We start from the raw sequence: 18,905 nt of genomic DNA, 5'->3' as shown, positions 1-18,905 counted from the left end.
AAAACACCACTACGAGTAAGTAATGGTTTTACGTATGAAATTTTGTGAAGCTCAAAAGGATAAAATGTCAACGTAGAAGGAGAAATAAATACCTTTCTGAGTAAAAGGTGAGAGACGGCGACAAATTAGGTAAGACGCACAATAATGAAATGTTCTTGGTACATGGAACGTTACGTAGACCAAGGTTTTCTGAGAAAACCTGATTCTTAAGATAAGTTAAGGTTCAGTTGCCAATAACACAATTGAGCGAATCGAGATCGGTGAACCTATTTACTCCGAAGTTTGAACATACCGTAAACTTTTTGTCAACATTTTTATTTTATGTACTCACTGTACTTTTGACCACCCTCCGAGTTTTACTGAGTTTTACCTCCCCTCGTAGGGAATTAGATATGTATGTAGTTATAACTAATAGTTAACTTTTTGTCGATCTGCACCACATTTTGACTACTTTTGACTGTCATTGGATATGTAGTAGTAATAGCTAAGTTGCCTAAAATAGAAAGTTATCAACATAACCTTCGGAAGTTAAGCGATGCAACTTTCTGGGACGCCTCATATAATATTAACGAATAATCCGGTCTACATGATGTTGATTAATTGAACTTTGGGCTTCTTTGGCGGGTAGGTGCCTAAATTAGAATGTGTACTAAATATCGCCCTTTGTTGTACAGCTATTAATATAGGGCTTTCAAAGAGGTGCTTTCAAGGTTATTACGAATTATGACGTCCTGACAGATTGCGGTCATGGCAGCTAATGACTGATTATGATACAGAGAACTAATAACAGCAATTCCTACTGAACATGGTTACCAAAATACAAATTCTAAAAATAGTTGTAATGACAGATAGGTGGAACATGTCGGGAAAGGCCTCGCTACACCGGCTCTCACCTATGCTCAGCGAGACGGAGATGGTGGATTTTTAGTGGGTGGAGACGGGTATGCAACTCAATGCATTTTTACCACCGAAAAAAAAGGGTAGTTACTAGCTATTGGACAAAATAAATACCATTTGAACGTCGTTATTAATTTTACTTCAAACAAAAATAACAACTTAACGCCTTTAAATCTATCAGCTGGAATTACTTAGTTTTGACATAGAAGTGCTATTTTTAATACAATAAAATTACTGCCCAATAACTCGACTACTTCGTCCAATGACTGGATTTTCGCTATTGTTTATTTCTGTTAATAATAATAATATTATACTGAAAATCCTCTTCTCTCTCCTTCAGGTATTTGTTGAGATTAAAGACACTAAAGTGTCTGCAAACTTCGTAAAGTTATACCGTCATTTGAAGCTTCTCAATCTCGATCCAAGTTGAGAACTTTCAATCAGTCGTCTCACCTTACGACTAGTTACGACTTAACTCGAAGCGCTTAAGCTAGCTGATATTCAAGATACAGTTAGGCTAGCAATTAGTGGTACTAGTAATAGAACTAAAGCTTCAACCACACCAACGCGTGCAGATCGCCATCGCCAGCGCGATCACGGCGCGATCCTAGGCTAATGACAGGTCGTGCGAACTGTCATGGGTCGCGCGACCTGTCATTGGCCTATGATCGCTCCGGCGATGGCGATCTGCACGCGTTGGTGTAGTTAAAGCCTTAGGCATACACACACTACGAATTTATCGAAGCGATTTAAACGCCATCTAACAAAAAGGTAAACTGCTTTATTAGTATTTATAAAGAATTTTAATAAGACACTTTGTAGTAGTTGCCGATGTATTTTTACCTACTTTGTTTTGATTGTCCCAGTTGACTTGACCACAGATCGGCTTCTATTACATTATTTGCTTACTTCTTTTTTTAGCCTACGTTCACGTGTAGGAAAAACAAATGACGTCACTCGATTCACGGAGAAATTATGGGATAATTTGTTTAGTCACGAGACGCGCTGGAATTAACACAATATTGTACACTGTAACTCTTCTACGTGATTAAGCCTTCAGGCTATAGTTATAAGTATTTTATTAGAAATTGTAACATGACCAAGCCTTCAGCAAATTTTCAGTATTTAGTATGTTCACAGGGATTTTGAAATCGTTGGCATCCTTTTATTTTAAGACTCTACTCATGACACATAATGCATTCCCCAAATATGAGACAAATCTAATGAGATTTTTTGTCATTATTTTTACTATGTATTTGTATTAGTGTGCTCTTCTTATGATGAGTTTAAAACTATTGTATAGTCTTGTACACGTACAGTCAATATCATGTCAGCAGATTTGGATAGGATTATGTTATAAAAAATACATCAAAACCATCGTGCTCCTGAATCCACATAGAATAGAGTCTTATCAAGCCTATTTCATACCAAAAGTAAATAATTCACATACAACTACGACTACAAAGTATTGGACATACCTAAAAAACCTTCTGCCTTTTCTTATTTTATAGCTCCTGTAAGACGTCCCAACTTACGTCATGGTAACGGGTAGACAAATTATTCACATCTAGCCTACAGGGACGACTATAAATTAGGTGACAAATCCCTCACATACTGCCCGTCTATTTACCCGACTGCTCAAGCAGTTGTAAATTAGAGATCACAAATATTTCAGCAGATAAATAAAACAAAGTAAATGAAATAATTATGTGTTATAAATAACTAAAACCCTAATCCCCTTATTATAAAAAAGTTGAATCCGGGACAGAATGCGTAATATGACAACAATCAAATTTTGTATACCTCGTATATCAAGCTTTATAAACATAAAAATATCCACCCTGGGAAATACGAAAAAATATAAGCTCTCCTATGGGCTTCAGAGAAGATATTGAAAGTGAGTAATATTTCTACGTCTTATGGAACTATCTTTACGTCATATGTAGGTAGGTAGGCTATAGGAAATATTTCCATTAAGTACTCACTTGGTAATTTTCCATATCTAAAGCTTTAGATTCCAAGATAAATGTTAAAAAATTAAGACACCTTTATGGCAAAAGACAAGCCAAGTTAGTAAAATCTCAAATATTTTTCTTTATAACTCCAGATGAAGTATTTGCAAGTATAAACTGGGAACGGTAGGTGTTCAATTTACATTTTTTCTGAGTTTGTTTTTATAACTTGTGTGCACCGTATCAGGAAAGTTTATAATTGCATCTGTGGCTGTAAAATGTATGTTTTTAAAAGTTACCTGACGAACATTCATTAGTATAAGAACCAAAATAGAACTTATTTAAGTATGAAAATTAGCTTTTCCCACCTAGGGCGTATGAAAAATTATTACACTGAAAGAAACGTATTACTTATAACGGAGTGAGACCATACTTTGTATAGGTAATTTGCTATTCAATTGGTAGTTAAATAAATTCTCGTAGTATTTTCCAAGAAGTTGTCGCGAGCTCCACACGCGATTCTAGCACTAGCGTAATCGCTTCGAACATCGGTTGTGCTTTTACAATCTTAGGGTTAGACCGAGCGGCCTTCAGATAGGGTTAGCACTGAATTATTCACAGAAGTCCGGGTTTTTAGGGATATCCGAAACCGGTAAAGTGCAAGTTGGACTAGCTCGAGACGGGTTCCGATAAATATTAAACACTAAGGCTGGGTTGCACCATCTTACTTTAACTTTGACAAATGCCAAAAATCTGTCAAACTCCATACAAAATACACCGGTTATCATTATAGTTACGGTCAAAGTTAGGTGGTGCAACTCAGCCTAAGTATGTAATTTACGCTGCATTTTTAATGACCAAATTCCACCATATTCCGCTTATTCCACCATAATAAACAGCTTTCACCACGCAAGTTTATAGCTCATCTCCTTCATAAGACTACAAGATGGGGCGGCAGAAGTAGCGGTTTTGGCCATAATTGCATCGTTTTTGGCCACTCTATTTTAACAATGCAAAGCATTATGAAATTACAAAAATATTGATATACTAATTTGTTTTTGTACTTATTAATTTCTACTTTTAACTATTTATTCATATCACTTTTATTATAATAGTCGTAGGACTTTATGATACTGATTAATTTCAGAGTTAAGTTAGTGGTCAAAAAAGGTACAGTGGCAGTAGCTACCTACTTACATAAGTAATATAGTTACTGTTGATAACCCTGGCTAGCTGACGTGTCGTGCTTCGCCTCAGTAAGACCTGCGATCAATAGACGCTATCTGCATCTAAAATTGTCTATAAAAGCTGTTCTCAAACGTTTTGGTAATCTATCATGAGTGTATTGTTGAAACCGAATTATCTTTACTATTTCAATAGAAGGCATTTTCGACTTACGAAGTTCCGACTAAACCAAGGTATATGAATCCCGATTTAAATACGTAGGGGACACCGAGGACAGTTGTAACAGAGTTGAGTTGTAACAAAGTCTATTTATCTGCACCTATAACAGTAAGCGAGCTGAGAATTTCACGCAAACAGTGGAGTGTCACAAAAGCAATGAATTCGCGAAGTTGCTAACACGATAAACTGTCATAGGTTGAGAAATATTGACTTTGTTACAACTCTCCTCGGTCTCCCCAACAGTTATACGTAAATTGCAGACAGAATTAAACCATAATGTCGGGAAAGAAATATGATTCCCTGAAGTACGGAGAGCACGTTAAGCCGTCGGTTTACGTCAGACGCCATAAAGTCGACACCGGGGTTGTGTTGTCAATTACAACACACGGTGGAAAAAGATCATAGCAGTTAAAGCTTTGAGTTACTCTTATATCACAGCCGTTATAAAAACCACAGTTTGCGAGTAAAAGAAATATGAAATTTTACTCGTAGTCTTTAAAGTTGTATGAAAATTATAAACGTTTGAAATAATGTAAGAAAAATCGGAGTGAGGGTAATTTTTTTTTCCTGCAAACGATGAATTCTTACAACGCACTTCCTTTATAATGAAGGGGCTGATGAATAGATAGAGCACGCTTAATCACTGAGTGAATATCGAGTCACCACACCGTGAAAAAATGTTTTAATTCAGTTGACCGTTATTTACCTTCTTTTCAATCAGAATAATCGGACAGTAACTGTGTTGTGTCAGGTGTTTGAATCTTATTAGTTAGTTATCTTTCGCTAACTTAGTTCAAAAATATAAAAAAAAACTGCATGCTTGCTACTACGATAAGTTTGTAGGTTATTTCTGCACAAATGGGGTACAGCTAGAATGTTATTCAAACATTTTGACTTCACGATAAGTGTAGACTTATACATACAGGGTGTTAGGTAAATGGGTATATGAGCCGACACTAGCCCATGTTAACATGGGCATATAAATGGTATGGTGAAGTCAGAAATTTGATATCATCATTTTAATTTTTTTAATTTACATACAAAATAAATTTTATAAAATCCGATTTGTATGAAAAATAAAATAATTAAAATGAAGATATCAATTTTCTGACTTCACCATACCATTTATATGACCATATTAACATGGGCTAGTGTCGGCTCATATACCCATTTACCTAACAACCTGTATATATATAGGTAGCTATATTTTGACAATTACAAGATGTCTGGAAGAGATCGCTTCATAACGCTAAATTATGCCATCTTTGGTATATTTTCATTATTTTCTTGTTTTGTGTGGTACACAATAAAGTATACTCAACATCAAATAAATCGCACCTTCCGCGACGCGGACTTTAAAGATTTTCTTCTGACATAATCATGGTGCCCCAACAATATTGGTGTTATTTGAAAGCCCAATAAATATCGTTAAAGAAAAACACATTCAATTTATTAATCAATGATTAACATATACCATAAATGTGACTTGAAAAAATACCTCACTTTGGGCTCACCTCTGGGATCAATTAGACCATTTTTTATGGTTATAAAACCAAATAATGATCTCACGTGTCCTCTTTAACAGATGGATAGCGATTAATCTCAACTTAACAGTTTTATACCCATAAAAGTTGGCTCAAGCGTAACTACCTATTTTTTCAAGAAGTGACTCTGGATCCTTCTAAAGACACATTTTTATGGTAAAAACCTTTCCCATAGTGAAATCAAGTTTGGAACTAGGCTTTTAAATAGTGCCAATATTGGTGGGAAGTGGGGATGCATACGTTTGAAAGTGCTTGTCGCGCGAGGTGCGATTTATTTGACGACGAGTGTATTTTTCTATCTATTTAAGTACATACTTACCTACTCTACTTTCGTATCCAATTTAATGTTTTACACGATTTTAACCAGTTCCCTAGCGCTACACCAGTAACCTGTTAAGACATACGAGCGCCGTCGGAATTCAGGCAGCAACTAATTCGTCGATGTACCGCAAGTCGGCGCGGATAATTTTAGGCGGGATATCGATCCACGTACGGCCATGCTCCCGTAGCGCGGAAGTGGCCACCGATGTAAAGGAATTTCTAGAATCTAGAAGGTGTTATTTCGTTATTGTATTTTCGTTGTCTATCGTTATTAACTAGTCGCTTCTCAAATTACATTTTTAATAAACAACTTGAAAAAATCGAACTGCCTAAGGCGGGAATCGAACCCACGCGGCCGCAACAGCTAATAACTATGAAGAGATAAAAAAATACATTTTCGGTAATGTAAAATCCCAGCTCTGCATTGTCTTTTTTTTTTGTTAGTAGGTACATGACGTCTAGTTTTCAAAAATTTACACAGCGTCTTGTAAAATGCTTATTTATTTGCTTCTTTTCCATTGGAGATTTTTTTTGTTTCAGAAGTGAAAACTTAGGCACCTACTATCATTCATACTACCTATGATTAGTTAGATTTATTGTTTACACGATATTACATTACTAATATTAATTTCTCCGTTACCTACAATACTTCTATAGGTGGGTATCTACAAGTTCATTAATCTCTGTCTGCACACAGATTTGGGAGTTCCTTGTGCGAGATGATTTTTTGCTTCGGCGAGCACAATAAGTCAGTCTGCTCGACCTATATCAAATTTACTTCGTGTAGAAGCTGCTAGAGATAGGTATCATTGTGAAGACTATCTTTAGACGCTTAACTTAAGACAGCTTAAGTTTCTCTTGGATAAACTCCTCACTGATTGGCTTTGATAGTGGCCGGCTGGCACTGGCTATTAAGAGCTGCAGTGGTGGGAACGAGAGGCGGGAATAGTACCGTATGACTTATAAAGAAACTAGTGGTCACTGCAGTATAATTTTAGAGAAAGAACAGATGATAATAAGACTGTGTTGTTATTTAATTCGGTTACAGGCTATCTCTACCACATTGCAGTTTTAACACGGTACAATACAAGTCGTCCTAAAAAGACCACTCAATTTAATTATGGGAACTCTTAGTTTGCATCCTCAGTTTCAGATGTTTGTTAGGTTAATTATTTAAGTACGTGACTGGCAATAAAAAAGAGTCAATATTTAAAAAATACTTAAGCAATTACAAACATCTTAAACTTGTTTTTTTGTTTACATCGTTTTTAACATTTAAGTATTTATAGCTGTCGTGCCCATTTTGAAATAAATTCAAACACCTTTTGTTAAATTATAGCTTAAGTTTATAAAATACACGATGATTAATGGCATAATGGAACAACATGCAATCGTGATTGCCAGTCAAAATAACGGTCTGTTTGCCGAAGATTTATTGTTTCCGATTTCTTCAAAACTGCTGACGTCACCCCCAAAAATCCTTTCCAGAACTCGTGCACTTGAAAACACGAGTTCACCGACTCAACACGATTCAAGAGCGGCATCCGTGTCACTCTCACAATAACGCGACCTAAACGGAGGTGGCCCATCAAACTATAACGAATGACAAAGGGGCCCGGTCACTCGCGGGCTATCTGCGCAGAACTCACTATGAATCCCTATAAACAATAGTGCCAAGTGATCTTCTAATAAAGACTGTGTGTGACTAAAAAGGTGCTGTGATAAAATCGGAGATACATAAAGTGCGCGTTAAAACCACTGGTTGGTGTGGATGGTTTCAAAGGTTCACTCTGTGGCTGTGAAAGACAGTGTTTTGTTTTAAGTGAAGTAAACAGGATACGATCTATTGGGCGAGACGGCGGTCACGTGTAGGTGAGTAAGTTAAAAGGTTGAATTTAATGTTACATAACAGTGATTGCATTGTAAACATTAAAAACCTTTTGTGGCGAACAAAACTGATTAGAACTGTTAATATTGAAAACAAAAACCTCTAGAAACATACAAATAAAATGTAAAACATTGGGATACTTATAATACTGATAAACGATTCGTGCGTATTTCCATAACAAAATGGCTCCAGGATGAACGTCTAAATTGCTTATTGAGACCTCAGAACTAAACATCTGAGGATGCCCTTGAAACTTCATATTACTTACAATCATGGAAGCACTAAGTATGTAACAATTAGATGTAACACTGCTGTATGCTTAAAACAGAATTTTAATTACTTACATTAATTGATTGTTAGGCGTTTATGCCTATTGCATGATTGTATAAAACTAGCAAGCGTGCAAGCGAACTAGAATCTAAAAAGATTTGAAGTAAGCGCCCCCTTTCACAAGGGGCATTGTATTTCACGCGAAAGGATTTTGGTATACGAGTAGAGCTCGTTCTCAGAACTTTAACTAAGAAGCACTTCATTAGTTAAGCAAAGAAGACTTAGCAATATTATAACCTGAATATTCTATTAAACTTCCTCTAGAAATTATAGAGCTGTCCCTACAGCTTTGGGATATTTTCATCTATAGAATGATTTCAATAGAAAAAATCTACCGCCTTATGTGAGACTTCTAACCTTTACCTTAACTTTTTAAGACTGGATTTTACACCTTTTTAGACACCATCTTATTTTAACTTTGACAAACGTCAAAAATCTATCAAATCCTATACAATAAACACCGGTTACCGTTAAAGTTACGGTCAAAGTTAGATGGTGCAACCCAGCCTAAGTGTTTGTTCTTAATATAAGATAATGAAGCATGTGTATCCTAGTTGAAACAAGTGGTTTAATTTGGAATTATTATAACCGTATTTTTCCCAAAGTGAAATATCATGTTTCAGTTATAAATGAAAATTTCCCAACAAGCATAATATTGGTGTAATGAAGGCTATTTACACCGAGCCCTGCCTTAATACTCAAGTTCAATGGAGCAATTTGGAGAACATTTTTGCGCTAATACCTTTTCTGCTTGAGTGTACAATAGAAAGTATAGAATTTTATCTAAATAAACTTACTGAATTGTACTTCGAAGAATTTAGTTAGAAACATATGTGATAAACTTTTCTTGATGAACTTTTATTGATTTCTATAAGTGACGTTGCTTCAAACTATCGAATAAAACTTATGCAAGATTTATTCTAGATTTCACAAACATTTTTATTTATTTGAGCATAAATAAATACTTTCTTTTAAAAGCAAAATTGCTCACACCATGACTTTAGCAGAATCGATGTTTTAATCACCTGTCAGCAGTAAATGATAGGTTCCAAGAAATTAAATATTTAATAATTAACTTTGGCACCTGCTGCTTAATGTCAAGGTCATGTTTTTTTCTTTTTGTCTACACTATGATCATGAAAAGGAAAGATTTGATTGATTTATTGTTTGTATTGAATAAGCTTCAAGACAACTGGACCAATTTGGAAAAATTATTTCACCGTTAAAATCCACCGCGTCAGCTAGTTTAGTACAAAATTTTTCAATCATGTAATATGCGACTTATATTCGTTTTACAAAAAGGGCATTAATTAGCAAAATTTCATATCAATAACTTATATTACTTCCTATACGTTTAGATACATTTGTTTATTTAACAAAGGCTAACGTCGGCCAGCGTGTATTCCGAGGAAGTTTCCCAGTTAACGACAAGTTAGCACAAATTTAGACGCGCTGTTAGCAGTTTGCTACGCTCTATACTCGTATGATGTTATGAAAATTGAGTAACTGTTGCTGAACTTACATGATTAATTAATATACTAAGTTTCGCATAATTTAGTTTAATGTCCAAGCTATTGCAACTGCTGTGACCAGTGAGATCCTTGGCCATATCCTTGGACATTTTACACTGCGCTTCTAGTCCCAAACTAAGCAAAGCTTGTACTATGGGTACTAGACAACGGATATAAACATACTTAAATACTTTTTTTTGTAAATACATACTTATTATACATAGAAAACACCCAGTCCAATGTTCATGCACACAAATGTTTGTACTGTGCGGGAATCGAACCCGCTACCTCCGGAATAGTAGTCCGTTTCGAACCACTACACCCGACAGATTGCAGCAAACTCAAGGAATTGATTTTTATGTTGTGAGTTACCATTAGTTTTAGTATAAGTACATTCTCATCAACTCAAGGCATTTTTCTGTAATATATTTTCATTAAAACCATGTGCCTAACTAAAACCTTTCACTTAGCTACAATTTGTCTGAATTGACATCATAAGTTATCGTAAAAGATGCACATTAATTTCAGTCATCTTTATAAAAATATGTAACACTATTGTCACAGAACACATTACAACAATACACATTCCCTGTTCATTTCGAGACAGTCATTCGTATCTCCAAAGTGTCTATTCGTACTGTTACATCCAATAATCGTCCGGCAAACAGGACTCGTAAAATGCAACGGCCTGTCCGTATTACACGTCTCAGCCATGTGGCCCTCGTTTATTGCTTCAGGAATAAGCTTCATGACAATACAGACATTTTCAGAGTTGTATTACAAGTTGCTGTTATTTTGGTGTTGTGGTAAATTAGTTATGTTGCCGAAACTGAAAAGACGGCTGGTAGTTTCTTGTAATAATTTTCCAGTTTAACATAGTATTTAATACCTGACTATTTATTTCTTATAATACATATATAACTTTAATGATTATAAATAATACTATAGTGAGGATATTGAAAGCTTCAACTGGAGTTCATTATTACGACAACACAAATTAATGATTGGAAGAAACAAAATTAAATTAACTCCTTGTTGAGGTTGTAAGCTGTCCCACAATTAATTAAAACTTAAAAAAAAACAAGAGTTCATATAAAATGGAATTTGTAAAAAGTTTCAATATCTGTTGCAAACAGATTTGTCTTCCACTTGACATATTTTATTTGTGGTTAAAAAAGTTAAAAGTTCTTCGCGCCTTTTTATCGGTACCGTAAGCATAAAATTAATAAAAAGTTGAACAAAATTGGAAAAAAAGAAAACAGAATAAACTGTACAGATTGTGAAATTAGTAATTAGTAGTGTAGGTAGGTCTTGAAATGTGTCCAATTTGCAATCAGCTTATTTAAATCTAAACTCTCTTTTTGATACTTACCAGATCCTCATTTCAACCCCCGAAATGATGGTGATGACGTAAGTTGTACTGATTACGACCCAGCCGAGCAAACACAAATGATACAAAACTCACGATCGACATCTTTTTGTTACGTAAAGAGTAGGTCTTGAAATGTGTCCAATTTGCAATCAGCTTATTTAAATCTAAACTCTCTTTTTGATACTTACCAGATCCTCATTTCAACCCCCGAAATGATGGTGATGACGTAAGTTGTACTGATTACGACCCAGCCGAGCAAACACAAATGATACAAAACTCACGATCGACATCTTTTTGTTACGTAAAGAGTAGGTCTTGAAATGTGTCCAATTTGCAATCAGCTTATTTAAATCTAAACTCTCTTTTTGATACTTACCAGATCCTCATTTCAACCCCCGAAATGATGGTGATGACGTAAGTTGTACTGATTACGACCCAGCCGAGCAAAGACAAATGATACAAAACTCACGATCGACATCTTTTTGTTACGTAAAGAAAGGACATACTCGAGCCTCCGCCTCGAGGATCAAATGAAACCGGGTTTTTTAAGCTTGGGTAATTTGTCATCAAAACGTTTGAACAAGGTCAGCCGGGTGTGAAACTCGCAGTTTAACAATATATTTAGGGTTCGTTTGCCAGGATTCGATAAATTTAGAATAATAAGGACTACTTCTTCATTCACGCTTAGAAATACCGTTTTGAGAAGGTGAGAAAATAAATTGATTGTGAGACGGGAACAGTGCCTATAATAACGGGTAAAATTTATCCAATATGTACTTATTATGTATTATTAGCTATTAATTAACTACTTACTATGAAAAGAATAGGTAACTTGGCTTTACTTCAAGAAAAAAAACCGGCCAAGTGCGAGTCGGGCTCGCACACCGAGGGTTCCGCCGTACAAACGTAGCGGTTTACAATTTATGACGTATTAAATCAAATTACTTACGAGATTCCGTTGCGAGTAGTGGCGAATTTCAAAATATGCGGTATGATTATTTTTTATTTATTTATTTTTCCTATATTTGCATTATAGGTAGGTACCTACCTCAGCGTTTTGAATTTTTGCGTTGATTTAGAATTTCTCACAGTTTAGAGGCAATTAGATTTAAGAAGTGTTTGATATGAATTTCAACTTTAATATCTCTACGCGTTCATGTGAAAAAGGGTAGGTAGTAAGTTTATAATTATTAAAAAAATATTTTATGTCATGTAAGCAAAAATAATATTTTAAATTTTATATAACTTCAAATTTATCATTTTCGCAATTTTTCCTTTATCTGTACTATATAACGTTGCTTCGTGCCGAATTTCAAGATTCTGAGTTCACAGGAAGTACCTTGTAGGTTTTGATTCCCTAGCGTGTGACGGAAATTCGTCTAAGGTGTCGGTATAAACTGCTGTATCTTTTGATCGCGTTAACTTAGAAGTTTGATTTTTTTACTTCTTAAAGGGACAATAGATCTAGGTATTTGGTATAAATTTCAATTTGATACCTTTATTCGTTCGTGAGAAATAAGGTAGTAAGTTTCATTTTATTAAAATATTTTTATTATATTATATAACTAAAAAAATGAAATTTTCGCAATTTTTCCTATATTTGCATTATATGACAATGCTTTATGCCAAATTTCAAGATTCTGAGTTTACGGGAAGTATCCTGTAGGTTTTGATTCCTTTGCGAGTGTCGAAAATTTGTTGAAAATATCGACATAATCGGCTGTATCTTTTGATTGGCTTGGCTTAGAAGTTTGATATTTTCACAGCTTAAAGGGACAATAGACCTGAGTATTTCATGTGAATTTCAGCTTGATACGTTCACGCGTTCTTGAGATAAAGGGTCTTGACAGACGGACGGACGGACAACAAAGTGATCCTATAAGGGTTCCGTTTTTTCCTTATGAGGTACGGAACCCTAAAAGCAAGTTAACTTTCAAACAAACTTTCCTACGGGCTTCCTTCAATAATGTTTTTGTCAGTGAAAATTGAGTTCAAACTGCACCCATTGAACTTTTGTTACAAAAAGTTTGTCCACTTTGGGAACCTTTTTAACCAGTTCCAAAGCGTGTCACCGACTTTTCTTTGTAAAAAGAATAATCAAGTACCCTCTTAGCATCCCGGCTGTCAATGGTATTTTAAGGTAAGGATTTTTGATATTGTTTAAAAAAGAATCCAGAGCCTTGTGTGTTTTAATAATAGGTAATAGGTATTCATGTTCCGCAATTGTCATGTACTTAGTTTTAGATGTATCAAAACTTAATAACAGTTATAGAAGATTCTGCTGAAAATCGATTTCCACACATGCGAAGTAGCAGGCGTAGTCATATTAATAAATATAGTTTGCATGCATGCAATAATAATTTTAGGTTTAATGGCTTGCCCAATTTATAGTTACTTGTCACGAAACCATTGACTTAATACAGAAATTACGAAATAGGAATAAATTATTATTTATATTGAGCAGTGTTACAACATAATTTTCTTCTGACTTTTTTCTACGCCACTATTACATGAAATTCGATTGATACAGGGTGTCATAAAAGTTAATTTTAAAGTTTATAGTAGTCAAACCAATGTTCATATTAAGGATTAACAGTCAAGTGTGAAACTGAACTCAAGATTTTGCTTTATTACTTATTTTTAACCGACTCAAAAAGGAGGAGGTTATATGTTCGGCTGTATGTATGTTTTAGTGCTTTCTTTTCAATATTAGGAATTATTACTGCTGACCAATAAAATAACCACGACACTAAAAGAATTCAGTGTATATTTTACCATAATAGAAAATAAATATCATTCCAATTCGTACATGCGTAGTAATTCTTTGTTCCATTAAATCCACTCAAAGGAAGATATGAAAGAAAACCTTTCACATCTTAAGTAGTCCCCAATAAAGATTAGGATTGTTTTATCTACTGAAATAGTCTATCAACTATCTTGACCTTTATTCTGTCTAAAATTGGTAAGAAATAGTCATAGATATTTTGGACCATAGTTGCCGAATAGAATAACAAAGAAAACGTATACTTAATAATATTATAAAGCTGAATTTCAGTTTGGTTGGAGTTAAAAAGTCTTTGTGCTGGTCATTTATCGATAAAGGCTTTAGGGCATACACGAATTACAAGTAGCTTTGGGCAGTTTTGCATCAATGAAAAATGTTTCAAAGAGGGAAAAAAAAATTGTAATAACATATTTTCACGCCTATGAAGTCGCGGCACATCTATGTTGATAAAATATTTTTTTTTCAGGAAGATTTTCCACTGTTATCTACTCGCAAAAGAGGTCTGAATTATTGATTATTACAGTTTTTGGCAACACCCTGTATAAGAGATATTAATAAATGTGTAATCAGCTATCTTTATGACCATTTTCAAAGTAGTTGCAAGCTGTTCTAATTAACGGTCAGATCGCATGTGCGATAAGTATAATGGTTAATTTTAAACTCGTTAGTTAATTACTGGTTAACGTTAGATGTAAACATGTGACAACAAAACTGTTTTTATTACCGATTGCTTTTAAATTTTGTTGTGAGATAAGCACGATTTGTGTGAATCAGCTTTTGTATTCTCTATTTTATGAATTTTTAGATTAAGTTAGGTTGTTCGCTTAAAAATACACCAAACCACTTACTTTATTTTTTAGCCAATATTTTACGTTTTTAATATAAACTATTAAAATAATAAACATCTTTTTCATTTAAATTACTAATGAAAAAGTTAATTAATCCTGTGTTTCGTTTTAAAATTTTACATTATCAAAGTTGAAAGTTTATGTTCGTACAATTTTCTAGTAACCCTAGAGGTCATCTAGGTTTTAAAATTATTATTATGCTATAAGTTGTTAGACAGTATAGATTACTAATTTGTTATTGTCGAATTTTGACTGAAAGTACTAGAGCAAACAATATTTTGCCAAACAATTTGAATTGCGTATGATACCACAGAATAATAATATATTACCATTTTTATACCTTTGAATGTAAGACCTAAATAGTGCGTTTCTAAAGCTTATTGGTTTCGGTAATGCTGTGTGTTAAAAAAAGACACGGTGGAGCTTACATTATAAACTATCGACCTAGACCTTTGCTAAATTAACGAGCTGTCGTCATATTTAGTTTTCAAGTGTTTCTACAACATCTTCGTCTTCAAATCTCGAATATTACCTTGGACTAACAAACTCAATGTCTCGTTGTCCCCAGGGCGGCTGTGGTACACCGGCGAACATGACCTAGTGCCCCATGACAGCGGCACTCCTCGCGCCACGCACCCGCTCGCCGACCTGACCGCACACAATACACACGTGAGTTCTTTTTTTAAACCGGGGTCTATTTAAAAAAATAATACGGCAGTTCTTTTTTAAAACAACAAAAAAAAAATCTCACTTGAGAAATACTGGCAAGATATTATCAAAAAAAAAAAGAAGACAACAACTTTTTTGCTGATGTCGCTTTCATCGATTCCAGCCAGTTGCATCGAGAGAAATAAGTTTGTACTATAAATTGTTTTGCATAAATCTACCTACCTACCTATGAGTAGGATTGAAATAATTTATTGTCAGATCGGGATTTTAATCTGACCTACGCATATCCAATTTTCTTCAAACAATGTACATAATTTTACAGTAGCTCACGTTTAATAAAAAATCTCACTGTCTTTAATGTTTCGTAGAATTGGAAATGAGCAATCCGTTCTCATTAAGCTGTGGCGCAAACGCAGTTCCATTTACGGAATCGATACAGCAACATAATTGGGGATTTGTCCGTTTGTTTAAAACATGGAGTCGTGCAATCCCATTTGTTGGGGCGCGATCGGCACCTGTGGAATGAATTGGGTCACAGAGCTTTGATGGAGTTCGTAGCTTATGCAGGCGGTTTTTGTAAAACTGTGCGTGGGAGTTTAAGCCTTATTGCTAACACAACGTAAGTAATACTTTTGCCCTTAAATGAGTGATGTTTTGTTATCAAAAAGGTTGATTAATATACAGACGTGAGATTTATACACTTGGAATAGAAAAATGTTTAGGTTGCCTTTTGCAATTATCTCAGGAAAATAAGAAGGAAGTTATTCTAGGTACTATTATGTATTAACTTCAAGAAAGGGTATGACCCTTTCGATTTCTTGTCGAATAATATGGGTTAATAAGTTTTCAACCAAAATATAGTATTTTTATTTCACAGCCAATTTTAATTAACTATTTATTTATGCAGAAGGTGCAAAGGAATTTCATCATTCAGGCGGTTGAAAATTATGAGTGATGAAAATGAATTTTCCCCTTGTTTTATTTACTTAACCTTAGCAAGTCTGACTCAGTTATAAAAGGTCGGGCTTTCGAAGTAATTAAATGAGTGTTAGATAAGCAAATTATGAAAGGATAACGAGTAACAGGAAGTGAAACTTGGCGTCCTTGACCATTCAGAAATAATGAACTCTGCTAACGATTACAGTCATTTTCTTCGAAAGAGTTTCGGATTTTATTAGGAGAGAATTTTGAACCGGTAACTGGTCGAATATTTTAATTTTTCTTCATTCTTCAACATAGATTTAAATGAAAGTTAAGTTCGTATTATGAAAAGAATCGTGATTGATTTCAAATTCAAGCTTAGATTCATACCTGTGATTGATCTATTCCTATTTTATGATTTATTTGTAAGTTTATTTTAAAATTGGCTTATAAAATTTCTATTTTACATCATTACATGTTTCTAAATTACATCGTTTCAGAATATGGAATGAGTTAATTTAGAATTATTATGATTATACCAATAGCTAGAAGTTATAAAAATAACACAATGACACCTGTACCCACTCTAGATCCTTGTTGATGTTGTTCATAAAATCTATAAAGTAACTAATGCAATTTGTTACGTTTTTACGGTTTTAGCGATGAACCTAAATGAAATTACGACGGTTATTTACAAAATAAAGTAGGGTGAACAAAAGCGTAAAACAAAAGTTGGACTCTCTTGTTTATAGCATTTAGGGGCCCACATTTTGTGCCTAGGACCCAAAAGCCCTCTGAGAAATACCAACTTATCAACTTTGAGCTAGATTTTTCGCAATTTTTCTGTCTATTGTGTGAAGTGTTTTTGTTAAAGAAGCGAGGGTAAAAATTTCCTGACAGAATGATGTTCAAGATGAAGAGTTGTAGAATTCTCACTATGACAAAGCAAATTATATATGCTTTTATTTAACTTGCAATTCCATACACTAAGAGTTACCTACTTTAAACAGTTCCTCATACACTTTCATAGATATAACTGACATTTTTAAGTTATTAATAGGCTATCGAAACTTTTACTAGCAAATGGTGAAACGTCCATAATGTATTTGGTTAAGTCAAAGCACTATAAAAATATTCTACATCATTCCCACTACTTCAACATGTATAGTGAAGAGTTTTCCCACCAGTCACACTTAATCAATTTAGCTGGAAATTTCTGGGACACTTACTTTAGTTAACTTGCTGCTATTCGAGACTTTTCTATGTTGAATAATCACTTCGAGTAATTTCATTTATTTTCACACACTTCAGCAATTTTCATCAAAATCTAATGGCATATCAAGCTACCTGCGGTACCTTAGATAGTTTATTACCAGATAATTAGAGATAAATGTAGATGTTGACTTTCTTAAATAGTTTTTTTTTGAGAGAGTGTGGAATAGTTTCTCGCTATTTTGTACGAGCAAACTGTAAAAGTACGTGAGACAATATTTACAAAAATGATGATTATGATGATAGTTATATACAAACCTTAGATAGTTAGATTCACTATGTTGTTTATGCATTGTAAACTGCTGCGTGCTTTCCTAATAAATAAAATAAATCAAGTTTTGAAGTAACTTTCATAATAAGTGGTGTTTTTGGGAGAAAATTCAGTTACAGAACCCTCAGATTCAACCTATTTACCCTTGTCCGTCTTTTTATTAACCTGTTTTACCGCGATTAGGGCGATTTTTGAAGGTTCTCCAAGTTACAGGTTTAACTACGGTCCGTAATGAATCACTTGATGAGCCCGGAACAATAGCAATTGAATTAGTCAAGACTGTCGACTTTGCAATCCATGAACTTAATTTTCAGCTGTAAATTGTCCTCAATTTAGGTCAATTGGGCCTCTTTTTCTTGAGTTGAATGGGCGGGTGTATTTTTGGAACAGTATAGCATTTATTTATGTTGATGAGTTAATGATGATGTAAATGGATTCTAAAAATACTTTTAGGTTTACCTTAGAGAAATAATATTCGAGGTTTACACAAACGAAACGTTTAAAATTGAAACCCTTTATCTACTTTTTAGGATATGTACAGATATGTACTTTGTCCAGCAGTGGACGTCATTTGGCTGAAAAGAAGAAGAAGGATATGTACGCAGACATTTTAAATGTAATTCAATCCATATTGTCAATGTGTATCATTCCATTTTAAGGACCAAATAAATATTTTTTCTTTCTTCCAAAATGGGTTTTTCGGGACATGGAAAAAAAATACTTTTCAGTTTGTTTTGTTAATTGCAGGCTTGAATTACTCTGATGTTTCCGAAATTTTTTTTTGTACTTTTGCGTAAAGCCGCAGTCAGTCCGATTCAGCTATATCTGATGCACCACTGACGGATTTCGGATTCGACACCACTAAAAATATGATGTCAATTTAGATACCACAATCGATAGAAAAAGAAAACAAAGTTTGA

At 34.2% G+C, this 18,905-nt stretch overlaps 1 protein-coding gene across 1 annotated transcript in view; it reads left to right on the top strand.

Moving 5' to 3' along the window:
- Positions 1-7,631: 7,631 nt before the first annotated feature.
- Positions 7,632-18,905, top strand: part of LOC135071974 (slit homolog 1 protein-like) — a 28,832-nt gene continuing 17,558 nt past the window's right edge. The window contains exons 1-2 of the mRNA XM_063965880.1: positions 7,632-7,990; positions 15,421-15,521. The gene's annotated coding sequence lies outside the window, so the exon portion shown is untranslated. The remainder of the gene's footprint in view (positions 7,991-15,420; positions 15,522-18,905) is intronic.

Source organism: Ostrinia nubilalis, chromosome 5 (assembly GCF_963855985.1).
Source record: "Ostrinia nubilalis chromosome 5, ilOstNubi1.1, whole genome shotgun sequence".
NCBI lineage: Eukaryota > Metazoa > Arthropoda > Insecta > Lepidoptera > Crambidae > Ostrinia > Ostrinia nubilalis.
The sequence above is the reverse complement of the archived record's forward strand: the minus strand, read 5'-3'. Positions and strand labels throughout refer to the sequence as shown.